The sequence below is a fragment of the Dermacentor silvarum genome, chromosome 9 (assembly GCF_013339745.2).
Source record: "Dermacentor silvarum isolate Dsil-2018 chromosome 9, BIME_Dsil_1.4, whole genome shotgun sequence".
In the NCBI taxonomy this organism is placed as follows: Eukaryota; Metazoa; Arthropoda; class Arachnida; order Ixodida; family Ixodidae; genus Dermacentor; species Dermacentor silvarum.
The window spans coordinates 70,972,032-70,994,552 of record NC_051162.1 but is presented as its reverse complement, the minus strand read 5'-3'; the positions used below and the strand labels follow the sequence as shown (position 1 = coordinate 70,994,552).

At 44.6% G+C, this 22,521-nt stretch overlaps 2 long non-coding RNA genes across 3 annotated transcripts in view; one reads left to right on the top strand and one right to left on the bottom strand.

Moving 5' to 3' along the window:
- Positions 1-7,460, bottom strand: part of LOC125940353 (uncharacterized) — a 244,257-nt gene extending 236,797 nt beyond the window's left edge. The window contains exon 1 of the long non-coding RNA XR_007463574.1: positions 7,142-7,460. This is a non-coding gene — a long non-coding RNA (uncharacterized LOC125940353). The remainder of the gene's footprint in view (positions 1-7,141) is intronic.
- LOC125940357 (uncharacterized) overlaps positions 1-22,521 on the top strand; it is a 102,740-nt gene that overhangs the window by 28,609 nt on the left and 51,610 nt on the right. The gene's annotated exons all lie outside the window — the stretch shown is intronic.

Sequence of the window (22,521 nt, the reverse complement as noted above, 5' to 3'; positions counted from 1 at the left end):
CTTCAGAAAGAGCTTACTGCTGGCACGTTACACGATGCAGCTTACTTTCGTCAGTGTTGGGTGAAGTGCCAGTGTTGAAGTTGTCTTTTGCGCAGAATGGCAGTTTCAGGTTTAGTGGGCTTGTAGGAAGACAAGCTCAAGATAACTTCCTGGTTTGAACAGGCTGTTTTGGTTATAATACATCAAGCTTTCTTGTGACTGCCCGCACAGGTGGCCCGTTAGTCTCGCTGTGAAGTTGACTATTCAGCTGTATGTCCCAGAAGACCCGAATAATGGTCTGCTCTAGTTCACACGCTCTTGATTTTCTGTCAGCACTCTTGAACTCTTGCTGCCAGTAATTTCTTCCCAGCTGGTCGAATTATCTCGAGGCCCCAACGCTGACACTACCGATGCTTTCAAGTGTAGACTTTTCAGGATAAGGTTCTTTGCAGGAAAGGTGGCACTTACAGATTTCTATTCTGGACGCGAGTGAGACGAACCAGTAAGTCTTGGTAACAATGTTTTGTACATAAGATCTGTAGAAGGTATTAATAAGGGTTCGACGAAAATTCATTTAGCCAGGTAACGACTATGAAGTTGTGGTGAATGACCAAGTGCTTATCATCGTGCTAGTGACGATACAATTTTTCGTAAAACGTTTAACTCCAACAGGACTACACACAAGATGTAACCAAGACTTGCCGGTTCATTTCACTCAGGTCTTGAATAGCCACCTGTAAGTGCCACCTTTTTTGAAACCACACTTGCAATGCCAGGAGTCTTATCCTGAAAAGTCTTCAATTGAAGACATCAGTAGTGTCAGTGTGGGGCCTCAGGATAATTCAGCAAGCCGAGAAGAAATTGCTAACAGTACAAGTAAAAGTATGCCAACAGAAAATGAAGGGCTTGGAAGCCGATGTATTCTTCGCAAAGTGTCAACTATAGGGTCATTGTGCACGAGATCCCGGATGCGTAACTCCATGCCAACTTCATGCTGACGCTAAGGAAACACCAGGGCAGGCAGTTGCAAGAAAAGAAATTCAGTGCTCTAAGAAAAATGCGGCCACTCAAACCATGAAAGTAATCTTTAACTTGTCTTCTTACAACTATACTGAACCTAAACATGCTGTTTTGGGCAAGGGAACAAACATCAACACTGGTGCCTTGCCTGACTCTATGAGAGTCATCTGCGCCGTGAATGGTGCCGTCAGTGCACTTCCTTCCGAAGATGAGGCCCGCACCTGCGCTGTCAGTGTGCTGTACAAATTTCAGAAGCACATCCCACAAGCTTGTCTGCCTAGCAAAGAAGCTGTGTGGGGCTCCAAAACCCATAGAACCAACGAACACAAACCCAAACCTCGTCCTTTCAACTCTCGCTTTATATTGCTGTGCAAGCAGTAAAATTGGATGGTGTTAGTAGTGTTCTGTCCTGTCACCTCCTTGCCTTTCCTATGAATTTTATGCTAAATAAGGCTTTTTCTTGGTGAAAGAGTGCTAGTTTAAGGCATAAACCAGCTCCATGGCAGTTTGCAATTAAGGAATGTAAACATTTGCTGAAAATAGATCCACGAAGCATATTTCAAAAAGAGCACTTTAAAAAAACACACACGTGTATCTATCACCAAGGCCAACCCTTGTGTCTTCTATCTCAAGATATTTCTCAAACCTCAAGCTCAAAACTGATATCCAGGTGCAAGCTCTCCATATCATATTACCATGTCAATGATGAAGCAAAGCACGCTGGTGCCTGGATGTTGTGGGACCAACTCAGGCGTGGAGATCAGCACTGATCAGCAACACAGCACAGTCTGCTTACACTTTCTCTGCAGGCCCAGCCATACCTGCATTAATACAAGTGGGCTTAGTGTCACGTGAGTATAATATAAAAAGTGACACCGTGAACAATACAATCCTTGTTCGGTATACATATGAAAAAATGTAGATATTCTCCATATAGCAAGCTTCACTTTGAGTAACAAATCCTGCACTATAAGAAAAATATGATGCATGAGCCATCTATGCAAGAAAATTAATTGAAGATCCCTTTTTTTGCCTCCCTCCTCCTCCTTGTGTTAAGGTTGTGTTAAGGTTGTGTTGTGTTAATGTTGTGTTAAGGTTAAGTAAAGTAGGCCAGACAGCCACATAGTGTAAGCAAAGGTGGTCACTTGGTGGGCCAATTATGATACCATAGCACTACATGCATTCTGCAGGCACTGCAATGTTAAAGCACCCATAAGCCTAGCAGCATTACCCAATAGGGCTAAGCAATATGTGTCCCCAGCAGCATAACTCGGCATGTCTACCAGGAGGCTTTCATTACACTTTGACAACTATCCTCCTACGGCTTGAGCCCAATTTTTGTCAACAGAAGACTAGCTTTAAGCATCTGCACAAGGGCACGTTAAACAGTACCACAATAGCTTCCTACCTAATCCCACCTTGAAAATGACATTGGTAAGTTCAGTACCATGTGTAGAACCAATCAAATTGTTCTGCAATCAAGTAAGCATCCCCTTTTCATACACGCAAATATCAGCAACACTACTACTGCCATGTGGGCATTTTGTAGACAAAAACACCAAGCGCAAGAGCTGAAGCTTGGGCAAGTTGGTAACAGTTCATTTTGATGGTGTTCATGGCACACACATGCCAAAAGAATAAGCGACAGGCAGACAGTGGAAAATAACTGTCCTATTTCACACTCTGTGTGTCCTTAGTGCCTTGGAATGCGTGAGCTGTGAATGCCACCATCTGCCTGTCCCTTATCTCCTTAGAAAGTGTGCACCGTGAATAGCATGGAAAGGAACATAAGAGACCAGATAATGCTACAACAGATAAAAGAAAACATGCTCTCTGATGCAACACGTCTTTAAGCAACTTAATTTTCAACCAACAACCTAAGCCTGCCGCGCCTAAAAAACTCACTGAAGTTGCTGTGTAAGACAACAGCTTGCTTTTACAAAAAATAGAGTTAAACTTCTTCTATTATTTTTGCAAACTGGTGCTTCAGTACTGTGAAAAGGTGGTATTATCGAAAACCAGCTTAATTTTTGTGTAATAAAAAAGCCTAGTCAGCTACAGAGATCAGGCTTGATATAAATCTGCCAGTGAACACGGTAAATCAATATTTCCATGACTGTTGAGGTAAAAGGAATCGTTGACAAATTCCCAACACACTATGCATGTTTTGGAGAAGACAGTGCTTTTCTACTGCAAGCATTTAACAGAGCCCCAGTGAATACAGTATGATATAACTTATTGCAGGACATTTCAAACAGATCCTCTTTATGGCTTCTTAGAGACTTGGGTAATGAATAGTAAGTGCAGTGACATCTCTGAGCACCTCAAAGACAATACTGGTGATTACAAGGCAACACAACTGCTGACATGCAAGATAACTTTCGGGCAGTGTTGTCTCATGCCACATCAATCAGACAAAACTTTAAAGGAACACTTAAGGGAAAAATAATTATTTGAGATGCATTATTGAATTACTCTTCCGCAAACCCAGAAAGACTGCAGTTATCCAAAAGTAGAGGTTTGATAAGCTAGAGAGAGAGAGAGAACTTTAATGAAAAGAATGGCTCAATGGCCTAAGCTATAAGCTAGAAATACACAAGAACGATATACAGAGGGTGAAACCACAATAAAGTTCCCACACCTGCTGGCTGTCTGCTAAGGCCTAGTTAATTTGTTTTTGGCAAAAATTGACTATATTGCATTCTAAAAGAGGCAAGAACTGAACTTAGCAATTTTGGAGCAAGTGTACTGAACCGCAACAGCCAAAATATACGAAACTACTCTGGAATGCATGATGTCCTCCAACGTACGATGTTTCGCCACAAAATTTGGCAGGAAATGCCACTTTAACCTTCATTTTCTTTTTGCAATAAATAACCTCTCATCACAAAACTAACACAAAAAGAAAGAATACATGATGCGTCTAAACTGTCTCCAAACAAAAAAATGTGTCCGGAGTCATTTTGTACACATTCAAACCACTTATTTTTGGCCTTGCTTAAAGTGCCTTTGTATGTCATGCAACATGAAACTGAAAAACAGGATTCACTGTAACGGGAGAAATTAATGGGGCTCGCCTAGCGTGAAGTATCTGCACAGGCTTAAGAGAAGTGTGACTCCATGGTCTAAATGAAAAAATAAAAATAAAATCACACTTTGGGCGGGTCTCAGGTTATAGTACTACTCAGTCTGTACTTATCCCAAAAGCTTGATAATGACATACGCCCCTTTTGCACTAATGGTGTTTGCGCCAAAGGGGCTAAGGCTAAATGTTAGGTAGCCACACACATTTTAACAGTGAAATTCAAGTGCATTATGACTTTTGTCTGCCACTTTTAATAACATGTAACGGTCGATATAGCACATTATGATCTAATTATTGTAGGTCAGCATGGCCTGAGCACGGCGTGCCTAAACACTTTTGTTAGGTGAGAAAGTATTGTTTCTGGTACTCTTTCGGGAAGCAGCCTATGCCTTATTCAGAACAAAAACCTTGTTTCCCTGAGAATGTCAGACAATCGCATATTTCAAATTGACCATTGAAATGCACACAAAGTACAGCATGGTTGTGAGGGCCCGCACTGACTATTAAAACGCACATCATCGAAGTTCAGCAGTCAACATCATAACTAAGCTTGTAGAAGTGCATATTAGCAAGTTGACAGAATAATAAGGAGAAGGTGAGAGAGATGGTCCCAACTATAAGAGAAGCAATAGCAGAGTTCAAGCTCCCTCCCATGTCATATGCGGAAGGGCAAATCATACCCAGCTTTCGGTTACACTCTCACCTGCGACCACTGCACCAGGCTGACTGACATGCGTAACCAGCAGTTTGTGATACCACATTATCAAACCTGCAATTTATGGGACATCAGAGATCAGCTTCAAGCTTGATGCTATGCTGCTCTAGGGATGTATTATGAACTGACTACATTTAAATGTTATGCTTCATGGTTTGTTGCAAGCTTCAGGAATTTACTTATTCATTTATAAACATACCTCATAGGCTCCAGCTGGAGTACTGCATAAGTTGGTAGGTAGAACATTGTGAGCTAAATAAAGAACATACAATAAAACAAGTAAAAAAAAAGAAATACTCTTTCACACTGTGGTTTCTTATCTGGCAGCTAGCTTATAAAAGTGAACAGAAACGTATTCATGCTGGTAGTGCTTTAGAAGAATAAATAATAAGAGGTTAAACAGAAAATTCAAACACTTTCAAGCCACCTTTCGTGGTTTTTTCTTTCAACGTCCCTTTAGCAATGGGAATCAATGAACAGCAACCCCCCCCCCAAAAAAAAAAAACACAGAAAAAAAGTGAAATTCATGATTTTTGACTACTTAGAGAAATAAATCTAGGAACAGAGAATCTGTGCAGGCCTGTATGTAAGGAATTAAGTGCAGTAATATATGCAATAACTTGCAATGCCCTTTTGCTTTCGTCGGGCAACTCATAACAAGACATAAAAGGATATGTGTGCCTCAAAACACAGTTCCTAAAAAATACGTCACTATACAGTCAGTAAGTAGCATATCATGCATATCTATTCAAGCCCCCAATTATACTTGACTCAGAGGAGGCTACTTAGGTATATTGATTAAACTGAAGGTAGGCGATATTTTAAAATATACTGTTCAAGTAGTACTCGAATATTATGTCGAAACTGGAAGTTATCAATATGGCATCTAAAGCAAAAGTGTTGTACGTTATGCCAAACCTGCCAGCCTGTGAACTTTATGTTTTGCAAAAATCCTAGACACAATGCTGTGTTGGAAAGTCAGCAAGTATTTTCTTAAAGTTTTCTCTCAGCGCCTACATTGCTCAATAGAGACACATTATTAACCATTAACTTGGAACAGCAGAAACTGACAACATTGTTTTTGGACCAGTGTGCTTTTTTCAGTGCTTTTGCTGTTGCCGATTTAGCCGGCTTTACGAACTTATCTCAATAAGCTCGTCTAATACTGGTGTCATACAGTGCACTTTTCATTGCGATCAAGCCCAATCCAGATCGAATTTCTCACTTGTGATTGGCTCTTTTGTGCAAGCTGCGCGAGGAAGCCAATTGCAGTAGCTAATTTTGATCTGAATCGGGCTTGGTAGGAAGTGCCCCTCTGGTATACTCGTTAGGGATCTTGCATTGCTAATAAAGCAGCACAAGTGCCATCACAATTTATTGTTTTAGATGCAATTTTGCAATCTCATACCACCCCATTTTTCAAGATTCTTACAACATATTGCCAATAGAATTTCATTCTCATAACTCGATGCAACAATAGTAAAATCGTAGAACGAGTCCAAATTCGTAAATCTCACCAAAAGATTCAGGACCGATGGCACGTACGAATTATACCAACAGAACCTAGAACTCATAAGTGGCAGTGACTGTTTTGTACACACCTTGTCAAAGCAAGCAGATCAGATTCCTTGTCGGGCTGCTCAGACTGCATTTTGCCACAGGCTCCCATGTGGTGCAGAGATTGCATCCGTCTCACGAAATCGTGACATCCCTAAACAATAAGAAATGTTCAGTTTATTGCAATCACTGCTGAAACTGCAAACTTGTGATTTAACAACACCGCGTTAAATTGTGAAAAGACCTCAGCCAGCTACATGGTTGTGCAAATATCTCATTCTGACATCACGGGCAGTTATTTACCCTCGAATGGAGGAAGACATACAGAACACTCAACACAAGAAACACAGGTTGTCTTGACAATATATAAGCAGAAAAATTTGCATACAAGCTAAAATGTGCTCATGACTCAGACAGCAATCCGGTGCCGTCTCGCGCAGATGTTAGCTGTGAAGACAACACGTCAACGTACTTCACCACATTTACCATTTCTTGCTGAGAAATTACGTGGCATCAATTTTTGTGCCCGTTCAGACTAAACGATACTCGGTGCTACTGTATTTCATAACAGAAAGCAAAGAAACAATATATGAAGCTCTTGGCAACATCCTATACTTGTTTGAGGGTAATTTTCATAAAACGTTTTGCTAAATGTGTACTACGGCATTAATAACAAACATTAGGAAATCACTTTTATAATTTTTGTCGCTGTACTAATCATCTTGTGCTCCGCCTAACAAGGCACACTACACGAACTATAAAAATGCGCCAAGCGCCGGACTTACCTTTCGAGACATACTCGGAAAACGCTCCTTTGTGTCAGGTCCGGCGGCATCGACTGCACGAACTGTCCTTCCGGCATAAACACTGTTAAATAGCGGATGAACGTAATAGTACAATTTCCAACACATTCTTCCGTGCACTGTGAACCGCTGCGAGATCGGCGAGAGTACCAGAGGCTGCTAATGAGCCGGGAACAAAGAGCACGAATGGACCGAACTACGATGACCAACAACGCCGCACCGCACGAAAGATACAGCTAGCTAGCAGCGTTGCGCAGGCCCAGGGGCTTAGCGATCGCTGATGCGCACAAAAAAGAGTACATTTTCTCTCGGAAAAGCGTAAATATGATTAAACTACCACATCGACCGTCCGCAAAGAAAATATTCATGCAGCGCTCACATACCGACAGCCCAACGTTTCTAGACTGGTAACATTTTGACAGCCGAACACGGGAAAATGATGTCATTTCGTGAAGATAGAGGCACCGGAAGCTTTGTAAGAGCCGGATAAACGTCATGGCGGCCATATTGTTTACATCGTCGTCTACCGTTTTGTCGTCTCTGCATGGCAACGTTGGTCTCAGGCTCCTCGGCACGGTGCTCCACGGTAATCGTGATCGCATGGATGGTGGCGGCTGGTATTCACATGTTATGCGAGTGATGCGGCGTGTTTCAACAACGTTTCTTTCAACATCGAGGACAGCAACCTGCGGAGCAGCCGTATCAACCGGTCAGGGCCGTTAAATCGCAGCATATCGTGGTTTGGTTTGTGAATATTTGTGAATTCAACAAGGTGTCCGTGTTTTAATGCGGCGTTATCGACGACGCATTTGGTGTCGAGTGGCGTCGTCGACGCACTTTGTTCTGGCTTGTGTGCCGTTTTGCGGATGTGTATAGTTCATGAAGAGTGCCGTCTGTGCGTCGGACGCTGCTGCCACGCCGGCTCGATTTGCCAACGCGCGAGAACGGCCGCACTGTCTGTCGCGAGTGCTTTCGGACACTGCTTGTGTTCTGTGTGTGTGTGCGTGCGTGTGCGCGTGCGTGCGTGCGTGCGTGTGTGCGCGCGTCTGATATGCGTCGTTATTGTGTCAGCGATTTGCAAAAGTGTTTTTAGGGGCGAAGCTCCTTATAGCGGCACCCGTTCGTCCCCGTCGTCGTGGTCGTAGTAGTAGTGTGTAACCAGTCTGAGAAAAATGAGAAAAAAATTGCGAAGTTGTGTCCGTAGCGCGGAATCGAACCAGGGACCTCTCGCTTCCGAGCGCGCGGCGTTAGCCCACTACGCCACGAAGCGGACATGGACACACGCACCACGATGGCAACAAATATCCAACATTAACGAAAGGCCGCGTTTCTACCGCGTTTCTAACGCGTTTGTGCTAGCGCGTTATGGCCCGTGTAAGAAGCTGGTGTAAGACGCTGTGGCCTCTCCGCCTTACCTTCAACGCGTTTCGAACGCGCTGCCCAAAGCGGTGGCAAGTCAAGTTCAAGTCGAGGAGCGTTTATGAATACGGGGGGGGGGGGGGTATACTCTCTCTGCAGTCATGTGATGGCGTCGGCAAACGCGGTGCACGTTCCGCCATGTGTAAATGGCTGCGTAAGACGCTGTGGCCGCTCCCCCTTACTAGAGAGTACTGCACGTTTCTAACGCGTTTGTGCTAGCGTCCCCTTAAGCGGGAGATCCGATGATTCCCTCCGGAGCTTCGCCCACTCATCATCATTCACCCCGTGGATATGCTGTGATTTTTTTAGTTTGTTTCCGGCGTGCGCGAACGCCAGGATATGCTGCATGTTCGTCATTTAACGACCATGCTTGAATGTAGGGACATTGACATTTTGGTCGTTTCGAGGTCAGCTTTTAACGAATCGCAAAGCGTTGCCTTGCTCTGAACCATCACTGCACGAGCTACTTAGTTATTTCTCCGTTAATTTCAAATTCAGTTTTGTGTAGTATATACACAGATAATGCTCCGTTGCCACGCTAAACTCGTATTTGCCGCTGTTGAGCGGCAAATACGAGGTTTTTTTACTACGTCAAGCTCTCTCAGCATACAGTGCACAAGTTGTGAAAGACTTAGTGCAAATAATTTTTCAAGCAGCAATTGGGCAAAATGTGCTGATCGTATGACAGCATTAGTGATTGATGGTTATGTAATTTCGTTATTTTTTTCTGTCAAAGTGCGATAGATTTTGGCTGCTATTTTGGCTATTTATTCACCAATTTATTTACACTGAGTTTGTGGTTCTTTTTATGCATGGCCAGTTTATGCCTGCCTGCTACAGTTTGGCATAAACAGGCACTATCAACCTCTTAAAATATGGGCAATAAAAAGTGACTAGCAGATTTGATAGTCTTTTGGGGGCCGTGACATAATTACTAACGCGAACAAGACTAACGGAAAAAATGTGGGATACGAGAGAGGGCTCTGTCCTGTCCCACCTTTTTTTCCGTTGTTCGCACTAGTCACAGCAACTGCATCAACACCAACTAACCCAACTTTCTTTGTGAATTACTCGTCTTGTGGGGCGGCACACTTAGCTGTTTGGAAAATGTGCAGCTTGAAATTTCTGCATTGCTACCTCTGACTGGCAGCTCTGAGGCAAGCAATATGATTAGGCTGTGACAAAGCGCGTGCATCTTCTGTTACTGATCAAACTGCATGCAATAAAATCATTTGCCAACTCGTCCGTGTTGGATGTGTTTTCAGTGAGCTATAATCGCATTGCCAGCTTCTTTTATTCTGCATAAAAACAAACCTATAGCATTTTTTTCCGAAACTGTGAAGGTACTCAACCCTATATTGCATTAAAAGCTTCGGGTGATCCACTCTGAACAAGGGACGTACTCTCAGACAACAGTTTTTGGCTATATCACTGTCAGTGCGCGCTTATTGGCTGGTTGAGCAATGCGTCACACGAAGGCAATAGTATTACCGTAAGTGATTATCCGAGAATATGTCCCCAAGTGAAAATCATTGCATCATTAGGACTGACATGAGCTTTGATGGAGATGTGTGTGTCCATTATATGAAATTGCAGAAATTCAACACTGGCGCTCTTATTCATTCTGCAGTTTATTGCTGCTATATGTGACACAATGGTTCGACGTCGTCATACAGCACATTGATTATGTCTTTGCATGTGCTACAAACGATTCATCATAAAATCTTGCTGTCATTCACGAGATTTTGTATACACTACGACTTAGGTGCATGCACTTTGTATGCAATTCGTAGTCATCGGCCATGATCTTGTTGCTCATATGACTACAGTGCGTACACATCACACGCTATCTCGCACACCTCGTACATAATCTCGTTAGGTTGGCGCAGCACATCGCACACATCTCGCACATGCATTCGCATAGCACCTCGCATAGATCTCGCACAGCTTCGTGAAGTCTACGCAGCTCATGCGTACAGATCTCGCACATTTTCTACGATATCTCGTTGAATGTGCGCAGCACATCGCACACTTCTCGTCAAATCTGTGCGATATGCATACATCTCGCACATTTCTCGCACAATTCGCGTACAAATTTTTCAATAGGGAGGTCAATTCGCTCGCAGCTGCAGGTGAGCTTGCTGACTGCAGTACTTTGACAGCGAGTTTCTGCGGTCATAGAGTGAGCTGTGTTCATGTTTACTTGTGCGCGAGTCACACCGCGTTTGTGCAGCCTCATCCGCTTGACGCGTTAGGGCCTGGTTGTCGGATGACGCCTTATCCACGATATCGAGGTGTGTTCCGCATCGTCCTCGGACGAGTCAAATACGAAAGCGCCGAAGGCGCGGGCGTGACCCGTCGCTTGGCGGCTTTGCCGTCTCGGCTACGTTGCAAGCGCCGATCGGTCCACCAGTGCTGCGGGCTGAAGGCAAATACTGCAAGCCGTGACCGAGTCGACGCAACGAATCTGTCTAGAGTGTGCGTGCTTCTTGCCGCGTGGCGATACCCGGCCCTGCGGGGAGGGCGCCCTAGCGAGCTCGAACGTCGTCATCTCGGACTGTGCAAAGAGCTAGGCTTTGCGAAAACGAAGCGCGCTGAGGCGCCTGAAGGTGGCCTCGGCGTCGAAACAACGGCTTCCAGCATGGCTGGACGCGCAGTTGAACGATTACCTGGTTGATCCTGCCAGTAATCGTATGCTTGTCTCAAAGATTAAGCCATGCATGTCTAAGTACATGCCGAAATAAGGCGAAACCGCGAATGGCTCATTAAATCAGTTACGGTTCCTTAGATTGTTTCATCCTACATGGATAACTGTGGCAATTCTAGAGCTAATACATGCAGTGAGCCTGAAGCCCTTTGGGCAACGGGTTGCATTTATTAGACCAAGATTGATCGGGTTTCGGCCCGTATTGTGTGGTGACTCTGGATAACTTTGTGCTGATCGCATGGCCACGAGCCGGCGACGTTTCTTTCAAGTGTCTGCCTTATCAACTTTCGATGGTAGGTTACTTGCTTACCATGGTTGTTACGGGTAACGGAGAATCAGGGTTCGATTCCGGAGAGGGAGCCTGAGAAACGGCTACCACATCCAAGGAAGGCAGCAGGCGCGCAAATTACCCACTCCCGGCACGGGGAGGTAGTGATGAAAAATAACAATACGGGACTCTTTTGAGGCCCCGTAATTGAAACGAGTACACTCTAAATCCTTTACCGAGGATCAATTGGAGGGCAAGTCTGCTGCCAGCAGCCGCGGTAATTCCAGCTCCTATAGCGTATACTAAAGCTGCTGCGGTTAAAAAGCTCGTAGTTGGATCTCAGTTCCAGACGAGTAGTGCATCTACCCGATGCAACGGCTCGGACTGAACATCATGCTGGTCCTTTCTTGGTGCACTTCATCGTGTGCCTCGAGAAGGCCGGTGCTTTTACTTTGAAAAAGAGTTAGAGTGCTCAACGCAGGCGAGTCGCCTGAATATACTTGCATTGAATAATAGAACAAGACCTCGTTTCTGTTGTGTTGGTTTTTGGAATACGAGGTAATGATTAAGAGGGACAAACGGGGGCATTCGTATTGCGGCGCTAGAGGTGAAATTCTTGGACCGTCGCAAGACGAACTTCTGCGAAAGCATTTGCCAAGAATGTTTTCTTTGATCAAGAATGAAAGTCAGAGGTTCGAAGGCGATCAGATACTGCCCTAGTTCTGACCATAAACGATGCCAACCAGTGATCCGCCTGAGTTACTGAAATGACTCGGCGGGCAGCTTCCGGGAAACCAAAGTATTTGGGTTCTGGGGGAAGTATGGTTGCAAAGCTGAAACTTAAAGGAATTGACGTAAGGGCACCACCAGGAGTGGAGCCTGCGGCTTAATTTGACTCCACACGGGAAAACTTACCCGGCCCGGACACTGGGAGGATTGACAGATTGAGAGCTCTTTCTTGATTCGGTGGATGGTGGTGCATGGCCATTCTTAGTTGGTGGAGCGATTTGTCTGGTTAATTCCGATAAAGAACGAGACTCTAGCCTATTATATAGGTGCGGGGTTCCCAGTACCTTAAAACCTTCTTAGAGGGACAAGCGGCTCCTAGCCGCACGAAACAGAGCAATAACAGGTCTGTGATGCCCTTAGATGTCCGGGGCCGCATGCGCGCTACAATGGAGGAAGCAGCGTGTCTTTATCTCTGTCTGTGCGCGAGTCACACCGCGGTTGTTCGGCTAATGAAACTAACATACATGCTTCGTATAGCTGTGTACTAATTTTATGTCGCAATCGATGCGTCGCCTTTCGGGCAAAACTGTGACATTTTTTTTCGGAAGGTAATCTCCACTGTGCGCTTCCTAAGCCTACATTTTTCTGCAGTTATGTTCCGTTTTCCGCAGTTCTATTTATGATAAAACGGCAGAAACTACACGTGAGCTGTCTAAGTACGTGTAATCATAACCTAAATTTCAGTTGTGCCACCCACAAATTTACGTTGCCCCGCCCGCAAATTTAGGTTGGCTGCCCCGAAATTTCGTGTTGGCCCACCCCAATATTTAGGTTGGCCCACCCCCAAATTTTATGTCAGGCCACCCAAAATATCTGGAGAACCCCAGAATTTAATCTGGCCCACCCCAAAAATTTCGAGTTGGCACCCCCAAATTTAGGTTGGTCCACCCCCAACTTTTTTACACATGGCCAAATTTAAGGTGGCGGATACTGAAATTAAATTGGCCCACCCCCATTTTACGAAGGCCCGCATTCAAATTTCAAGTTTGTCCACCCCCAAATTCCCAATTGGCACAGCCCTAGGTTTCAAGTTGGTCTACTCCTAAATTTGAATTTGGTCCACCCTAAAATTTCAGTTCGCCCACCTCCACATTTCAAGTCGACTCAACCAAAAACTTCAAGCTGACCCAAGCCCAAATTTCACTTCGCCACCCCTACCATAAACTTCCCCATGCATTTTCTGAGGAGCCAGGTGTATCCGTATGAGTATTCTCTTTTTATATTTTTTGGTTTACATTGTTCCTTATCGCTTATAAAGCTACCAAAATCTACATTTACAATATTATAATGGTTAAATGTCTTGAATTTGAGAACAACGCATTTTCGTGCAAAGACAATACATAACAATTTTTGTGTAGTAGGGCTGGGGTACATGCCAAAGAATGCTTACGTATTAAAAAGCTGTATAGCGAACTGTTAAGTTAAAAACAAGTAAAGAACCACATAAGGAGCGATTGAATAAGAAATGTTAGGCCTAACATTAAGAGGCAGGAAGAGAGTGGTATGGCACACCAGGACGAAGGCCTCGCCCTGCGATCTCCAATTGCCCCTGTATTGGGCTAGCTGATTCCAACTTGCGCCTGCACATTTCCTAACTTGTTCTTTGTATATATATATATATATATATATATATATATACTCAATAGTGAGTGAAATAAGTGCTAATCCCGCAAAAAGAACACGCACTGGCACACGGCTGCTAATGCGTTGTTTACGATAATTTTGACGTCTGTAGTCCTTTTTTTCGTGTATTTTATTAGGAGCCCGGCGCGGCAGCCTCACGTAGATTTTCGCGCAAGCACACACCGTTCGCAAGCAGCGAAGCATGGACCGAACCTAGGGGGATATAAAGAGATTGTGGGAGTAGAAGGGACGCTCTTAAAGCGAAGCTAGTGCTGACATATTGTAGTGGGCAAAAAGCTCGGCTACCACCAGATTCTGTGCAACGACTGCAGTGCGCAGTGATCTTTCCTGGACAAACGTGCCTCTGCAGCACCTTCATATACATGCAGCCCGATTGCAACGAGCATGGCTCAGTCCTGTGTGCTGGATGAACCATGCTCGCCACCCCGAAACTTCATTTACCCCACCCCAAATGTCAAGTTGTCACTTCCGCAAATTTCAGTTAGCCCGCCCCCAAATTTAGTTTAGGTATGGTGATCATTGGCAGACAAAAATCGAAAGCACACGATGTGCTACTCGGCCGGTATCCTGCACACAACACGATGGCCGCCGGCGGCTGCACTGTCCCCTATGGACCGATATAGGCGGCTTCGACACCAGCATTTTTTAATATAATCTCCTAGGACCGAACGCACAGCGAATCATTGAGGCAACGCATGAAGGGATAAATTTTCCTAAATGGAATTTCTTGCCTAGCTGCCACAGCGTTGCACTTTATGCCTGAAATGAAGTATAGTGAACCGAATTGTCCACCAACTTTAGCAGGAGAGTTGGCATAAGGGGCTACTAGATCATCATCATCATCATCATTATCATCAGCCTATATTTATGTCCACTGCAGGACGAAGGCGTCTCCCTGCGATCTCCAATTACCCCTGTCTTGCACTAGCTGATTCCAACATGCGCCCGCGAATTTCCTAACTTCATCACTCCACCTAGTTTCCTGCTGTCCTCGACTGCGCTTCCCTTCTCTTTGTATCCATTCTGTAATTATAAAAGTCCACCGGTTATCCATCCTATGCATTACATGTCTGGCCCAGCTCCACTTTTTCCGCCTAATGTCAACCAGGATATCGCCTATCTCCGTTTGTTCTCTGATCCACACTGCTCTCTACCTGTCTCTTAACATCAGGGATAACATTTTTCGTTCGATCGCTATTTGTGCGGTCATTAACTTGTTCTCGAGCTTCTTTGTTAACCTCCAAGATTCTACCCCACATGTTAGCACCGGTAGAATGCAATGATTGTACACGTTTATTATCAGCGACAGTGGTGAGTTCCCAGTCAGGATTTGGCAATGCCTGCCGTATGCACTGCAACCCAATTCTATTGTTCTGTAAATTTTTTTCTCATGATCAGGGTCCCCTGTGAGTAATTGACCTAGATAAACGTACTCCTTTACAGACCTTAGAGGCTGTCTGGCGATCCTGAATTCTTGTTCCCTTGCCAGGCTATTGAACATTATCTTTGTCTTCTGCATATTAATCTTCAACCCCACTCTTACACTTTCTCGGTAAAGTCCCCAATCATTTGTTGCAATTCGTCCCCATTGTTGCTGAATAGGACAATGTCATCTGCAAACCCAAGGTTGCTGAGATATTCGCCGTTGATTCTCACTCCTAAGCCTTCCCAGTCTAGAGCTTGAATACTTCTTCTAAGCATGCATTGAGTAGCATTGGGGAGATTATGTCTCCTTGCCTCACCCCTTTCTTGATAGGTAACTTTCTACTTTTCTTGTGGAGAACCAACGTTGTGGTGCAATCCTTGTAGATATTTGCCAATATATTGACACTGTGTAGTAGTGGGAATAGGGCAAGCGCAGAGGCACAAGAGAAAGAAGTGCGCGTGCTAACCACCCCGCTCGATAGCGACTCCTTGTCTGTTTGCTCCGCTTTATCATTGCCCAATTCATCTATCATTCTCCGAGAATCCCATTCATCCATCCCCCAACATTTACGCCTTATCCATCTGGTATGGGTGCCAGGCCACGTGGGGCTCACCTTAAACGAATTTGCAGACGCACTAGCAGCGGCATCTCTTAACGGCCCGGTACTGAGGATCCCAAGACCTTCGGCATACGTCACTTCTGCGAGATTTAAAAATTTTTCTGTCCAAGATGAACAGGCCAAATCATGTGTACTCAATAACACCGATTTTCAGCACCTTATGTTTCCTTGGCACAGCAGATGGTGTTCAACAAGAAAATTTGAAGTGTCGTTTACTAGAATGCGTTGCCGAATACCAAGGCTTAATTTTTATACCCATAGGTCTGGTTTGGCGCCTTCCCCTCAATGCTTTTATAGTAATGAACCCGAAACTATGGATCATTTCTTTATAGAGTGTGGTAGGTTCACCATGCATAGAAAACGACTTCTAGAAGGTCCCCTTCGCCAACTTGGATTGACCATTACGTTACCTATCATTCTATCTCTGGGGGCGTCGGCACTAGGACACTGTAATAGGAACGTATGTGATGCCATATTTAATTTTATAATGGAAACAAGGAGACTGCCATGCTAATTTTTTTTTTCACAAGACAACAAAAATATTTGCTTCAAATTTTAAGATGCTATAGCGTGAAAATTAATATTAACGATTATAATTCATTTATTATCTCATTCTTAAGTAAGAAAATCCCATTTAGGTATCCTTCATTTTTCTTCCCACTGCCGCCCGATTCATGGCCAATCCCCCGTAGTGGGTTGTGCTATATCTATGGGCACCAAACCAAACCAAACCAAGCTAGCTCTCGCCGCCGTTTTCTCCAGAGCCCAGGCGCTCTCAATAAACGTCGTCAGCCCCCTTTTGAAGACGCGTGGCAATATTGACGTATGCACCCTGCACTTCTTGGTTACGTAATGCCTCTATGACTGCTGGTATCTCTACTGAATCAAATGCTTTTTCATAATCTATGAAAGCCATATAGAGAGACAGGTTGATTGTACTCCGCAGATTTTTCTATTACCTGGTTGATGACATGGGTATGATCCATCGTAGAATATCCCTTCCTGAAGCCAGCCTGTTTGTTCTCTTGGTTGGCTGAAGTCAACTGTTGCCCCGACTCTATTTCAAATTACCTTGGTGAATATTTTATACAATACTGAGCGCAAGCTAATGGGTCTATAATTCTGCCATTCTTTAACGTCTCCCTTCTTGTGGATGAGTATAATGATAGCCTTGTTCCGGCCTTCTGGTACACTTGAAATCCTCAGGCATTACGTATAAAAGGCCGCAAGCTTTTCAAGTATGATATCTCCTTCATCCTTAAAAAAATCGACTGCTATTCCATCTTCTCCAGCAGCTCTTCCCCTGGTCATGCCTTTCAAGGCCCTTCTAAATTCAACGCTAGTTATAGAAGGGGCCTCTGTATCCTGTTCATCACTATTTCGAATGAAATTAGCTTGGCTCCGCTGACAACTGTACAGGTCAGTAGAGAATTCTTCCGCTGCTTTTACTATGTCATCAAAATTGCTGATAATATTACCCTGCTTATCTTTCAGTGCGTACAAGTTGCCTTGTCCTATGCCTAATTTTCTTGTCACTGATTTATTGCCGCGTCCATATTTTACTGCTTCCTCAATCTTTTCCATGTTATAATTTGGTATATCCCTTAGTTTCTTCTTGTTGATCACTTTCGACAGTTCCGCGAATTTTATCTGACCTCTCGAGTTTGACACCTTCATGCTTTACCGTTTGCTTATTAGGTAATTTGTACCTTGGGAGAGCTTACCTACTGGTTGCCTTGGTGCCTTACCTTCCACTTCAATTGCTGCTTCTGAGATCAACCTAGTTACGGTTTCATTAATTACCACTTTTTTGTCTTTATCTTCCTGCTCTAAAGCTGCATATTTGTTTGCGAGCAGCAGACTGAATTTTCCAGGACTGCGAGACAACCCCTCGTTTCCATGTTCCGTTTATCTCTTCTGTCAACCGTTCTATGGAACCATCGACCAGGTTTCTGAGGGCCGGGTTGGGGATGTCATCAGGATCAGGGGCTGACCTGCCATTTAGTTTCTGGAGGGCTTCCCTTACTACGCATGACTTGAAGGAGACTTCGAGTTCGGGGCAAGATGAGCCTTTGTAGGGCGGATAGTCTTCTTCACTCGAGCTGCCCAGTGGCAAGTACTTGCGAGCGAGTCTTTCAAGTACGGTCTCTACCGTCTCTGATTGTGGTGCCTCGTGGAGAACCTTCGCTATCACTTGTCTTTGGTTCGACTTGGTATTTGTGTCATCGAGTAAATGCTTGAGTAGGTTCCAATTAGCTCCAACTCTCATCTAACCATCTACTGAATTGCAGACCTCATCCCACTGTTGTCTGCTCAGGGTTTGGCAGTGATCTTATATAGTTTTGTTGAGCTCCGCGATCTTTTTTCGGAGCCTTCGGTTGAGTTTCTGCCCTTTCCATCTGTTTAACAGGGTATTTTTAGCTTCTAGAAGATGAGCGAGGCGGCTATCCATCCTGTCCACCTCCAGTTCAGTCTGGACTTTCTTTGTCGCCGCCCTGATATCATCTTTTAACTGTTCATTCCACTGCTCTAGACTAAGTGCTGAGTCCTGTGTTTGTGCTCGTCCTCCCTAATCTTGCGAAAGGAGTCCAAGTCTGTAATAGTGAACTCTTTGAGGTTCCCGCTGCTCACGTTGACACAGGTGGCCAGGATATTCTGATCGCTGCCCAGGTCCACGTGCAGGTTGGACCAAGATGCGGACTCCACATTCTACCGTATGAAAAAGAGATCAGGCGTGGTATCCCTAGAGCAGGAGTTGCCGATCCGGGTCGGAAAAACCGGATCTGTTATAAGTGTGAGATTATTATTGACGGTGGCTTGCCATAGGTCAACACCCTTGCGGTTAGCTTGTGTGTACCCCCATGCTTGATGCGGAGCGTTGAAGTCTCCGGCCACCAGGAGTGGGAATGTCTTGGCTTTGCTAACGGCCCTGTTGATGATTGCTGCGAATCTTTGCTTGAGGTCTTTGGGTGTACTGTATATGTTACGTATAAATACAGTTGTCTTGAACTGTCCGCTGGGGATGATTTCCACGAGCGAGTGTTCAACCTTATTGGATTCAAGACTGAGATTGTGGACTATGAACGTACATTTGTTGGTGACTAGCGTGCTGATGCCCCTTTTCCCATCTCCATACCGAGTATGCGATTTATAGCCCGGTAGGGTGACCGTATCCGTGAGCGTTTCTTATAATAAGATGACATGCGGCTTTTCCGGGTGAGATCGAATGAACTGCTGGAGGACGTTCTTTTTACGATGGAGTCCCCTGCAGTTTCACTACGGTGGCTAGATGGGTAGGTGTGCCGACCGGCGCGTCTGGAGCGTAGTTCACCGCTTCTCTGCGTCATGGCGCAAAATTGGCGCTGCGGTCAGTAGAACGGTTCCGCAGCGCGCGGCGTCGTCTGCTACAGGGGGCTGGCGGCGAGAATTTGTGTCAGTTTCAAAGGTGAAGAGCTCCGCGTCTCTCGTACTGTTTGCAAGTTCCTAAGCGATGTGGAATGTTCCAGGTAGGAAAAATCACCGACGAGATTACCGGCGGCATTACTCCACCAAAGAAGACCACCAAGGAGACTTACTGCTTCGCTCCGAACTGCAAGTCGGACTCTAAATTTGTGAGAAAGACAGCGGATATGTTCCGCTGTCTGACAGCGGAAATGTTCGCCCCGGGCTGCTCAGTAGCTTGCTCAGTATCGGCAACGTTTATGAGCAAGCCGTACACCGAAAAGCGTACGTCGATGAGCTCCTCGACATTGGAAATTTGCAAAGAACCAATTGCTGCGATTGTTTAGGGACATTACTGAATTCAACAGATTGACCGACGATGGTCAGGACCGTTGCTCCCTTCTGAAGCACTAAAAAAACTGGTAGCATCGCTCGAAGACGCCTTCAAGCTGTGCTTCAGTTTAAATGAGTTACGAAGGAACAGTATCGCCGACTATGCATCCTTTCTGCAGCTGAATCCTCTGAATTTGATCGGCTGTGAGCGGCACAAGAAAGAGCTCACAAACGATGTTGTGAAGTTATATTTAATTACACGCCTTTACTTTCTTGACAAGGGCAAGAACATGGCCCGCGAAAGAACCAGGGAGAAGACGAAATCACCTGAAGCGGAAGCGTGTGCTGTGAATAATGTTATGATGTGGTGGATAAACGTTGCGACCATGATGGAGGCTAGGCTATTTATGTTGGTGCGTCTGCTGACTCAAGTTATGAGAGCGCTTTTTGTATTTTAAGTATATTCATGAATCTAGCCCAAGACGTATTGCTTTATTTTATTGCAACCAAACAGTGAACAATATGCACTTACCAACACAATTCGTCTCGTAACAATTTAAATACTGTAACTGAGGCAACAATAAACACAATAGCTGGATTTCTCGAAATCGAAACATTAGAACTCACTAAATATGACGTAAACACGTTTCCATATACCGTATAAAACCACTGCAGTATTGTTTTATGCATGGAAAAAATGCACCTATACGTATTTAATGCAATGGGCCGGAGCGCCGCATCTATAGCAATAAATGTTACTAATCGCCAAGCTATAAAATGGACTTCAGCATATGTGTCTTCTGACTAGACGACAGTAAAAAATTCCCCATTCTGGCTTTGCCTACACTGATCAAAACGGCATTGTATAGCGAGTACTTCGAAGCTAGAGCAGAGGCAGCGATGCTATCAAACACGCTGCTCGTCTACACAGCGCAGCCGACGTTGCGCGCAACTCCGCGTTATACTGTCCGCAGCGCCACTTTTGCGTCATGATGCGGAGAAGTGGTGAACTACGCTCGGTCGGCGCACCTACCCATCTAGCCACCATAGTTCCACTGCCAGACATTAAATCCCCTGTGATGTGCCGCCATTGTGGTACGTACTAGTTTGCTTGTCTTATAAAGTGCTGCGGAGTGCAGCCGAAAAAATAAAAAATAAATAAATAAATAATTTAATTTAAATAATTATTTAAAATTTAGAAATTAAATAAAAAAATTTGCCGTGTATCTGTGTGCTTCGCTGCAAATGTCGTCGAAAGACGATTGTCTTCTGCCGGCCGTACTACATGAGTGCTGGTCTGATCCGCGGCCACCCATGATGCTGTTCTCGTACCATATCCGTCCTGGCATGAAGGTTTGTTTGAACAGATTTCATTTTACCGCATTATTTCATCAAGCGGCCATTTATGTTTTGCCCTGCCTCAGACAGCGCTTCCTTTATGTTGAATCGGCCGCATCTGGCTGGCATTGATAAAATTGAGGAGGCGCTGCGTGAGACATGGACGCCATCTGGCAATACATCGGGAAACATGAGCTTGTGCAGAGGGTTTCCTTCCTCCATGGCAGAGGGCGCTCGTCGGCGCGCAGTCGGGGAACGTCGTTCGTCGGCGCGCATAGCATGGCATTTTCAGCGCAGCTTAAGAAACTAGGGTCTTTAGAGTTACGTATCTATGTATTTTCTATTAAAGGAACACACCTCCTAATACTTACCTAGTGATGTTGCGCCTCAGATATGCGTAATATTTACTTTGTGATCGATAACGTTCACAAGTATGATCAGCCGTACCAGTTTAAGTAGTGTGGGCGGTAAGCAAGTGGTCCAACTTTGGTCGGGTGGCTGAATCGGGTGACAGACAGACAAACAGACAGACAGACAGACCAAATTTTCAGCGTTTAAGTTCCCCAAGAAAGACTATCATCTTTAATATTTACTATATAGAGTGCATCTCTACAGCAGTTGTGGCTGCTGCAAGGAAGTGGAAATAAAGACGGAAGAAACGCAAAACAAGCGCCATTTCACCAACCGCACGATTCTCACGATATAATGTATTATTCCTTGTTAGCAAGCATCATATATTGCAATACAGACCATCTGTTATCCCTGCATTGCTCTTGAATCATCTGAAATAATAAATTTCACCAGTAGCATACATACAATAAAAATAACATGAAGATATTTCTCGGGTACATTTTAAATTTATAAGTGAAACTGTTTAAAACTATTCGTTTGTGCCCAAATGCACAAAAGCTTTCCTTAGACAATATTAAATTTTGAAAAATTGCCTTGGGCACATGCAGTATTAGTAAGTTAACTGCATTATTCGAACAGGAGACATTATTTGGAACAGAAATTGAAATGCGTATTCGCCTAATTAGCAAAAGAATAAATCAATTCTGAATAAATTATTTACCGCTCATGTGACACGTTATGAATTGCAGCTGGTTAGTTGACAAGGCATATTGTCACCTGCAGTAGTGGGAACAGGGCAAGCGCAGAGGCGCAAGGAAATATAAGTGCGCGTGCTAACCGCCCCGCTCGATAGTTAGCTCTCGCCGCCGTTTTCCCCAGAGCCCAGCTGCTCTCAATAAACGCCGTCAGCCCCCTTTGAAGGCGCGTGGCAATATCAACTTGGAACATCCACTAAGTATCCCACGAGGTTCGAGATATACACCGTGAAACTTGCAAAAGTTTCACTCTTGTTGCACTTTGCAAACAG